Source organism: Bison bison, unplaced genomic scaffold (genome assembly GCF_000754665.1).
Source record: "Bison bison bison isolate TAMUID 2011002044 unplaced genomic scaffold, Bison_UMD1.0 scf7180017864040, whole genome shotgun sequence".
NCBI classification, from domain to species: domain Eukaryota; kingdom Metazoa; phylum Chordata; class Mammalia; order Artiodactyla; family Bovidae; genus Bison; species Bison bison.
In genome coordinates this window covers 5,912,404-5,913,109 of record NW_011494612.1, presented here as the reverse complement: position 1 = coordinate 5,913,109, position 706 = coordinate 5,912,404, and positions in this window count along the sequence as shown.

Here is a 706-nt window from a genome sequence, read left to right as displayed (position 1 = left end):
AATTAAGCCAAATGTAATGTATCCTGTTGTATAGACTCAAAATGGTAAACTGACTGCATCCCATGTCACCCCTCAAATTATCCAGGCAGACAAGTAGAAGTCATCCCAAAGAGGCCAGTCTCTCTTTTAGCTTCCCAGGTATTCTAAATAATTACAGTTAACCTCAGTTATCAGAGAAGGCAATGGCACCCCACTCCAGTACTCTTGCCTGGAAAATCCCATGGGTGGAGGAGCCTGGTAGGCTGCAGTCTATGGGGTTGCTAAGAGTCGGACACGACTGAGCGACTTCCCTTTCACTTTTCACTTTCATGCATTGGAGAAGGAAATGGCAACCCACTCCAGTGTTCTTGCCTGGAGAATCCCAGGGATGGGGAGCCTGGTGGGCTGCGTCTATGGGGTCGCACAGAGTCGGACACGACTGAAGCGACTTAGCAGCAGCAGTAGCAGCAGCAGCCTCAGTTATTAGGCTACATTGTTATATACGCTGACTCATTGGAAAAGACCCTGATGCTGGGAAAGATTGAGGGCAGGAGGAGGAGACGGCAGAGGATGAGATGGTTGGATGGCATCACCGACTCAGTGGACATGGGTTTGAGTGAACTCCGGGAGTTGGTGATGGACAGGGAGGCCTGGCGTGCTGCGGTTCATGGGGTCGAAAAGAGTCGGACACGACTGGGGGACTGAACTGAACTGATTAGGCTACAAA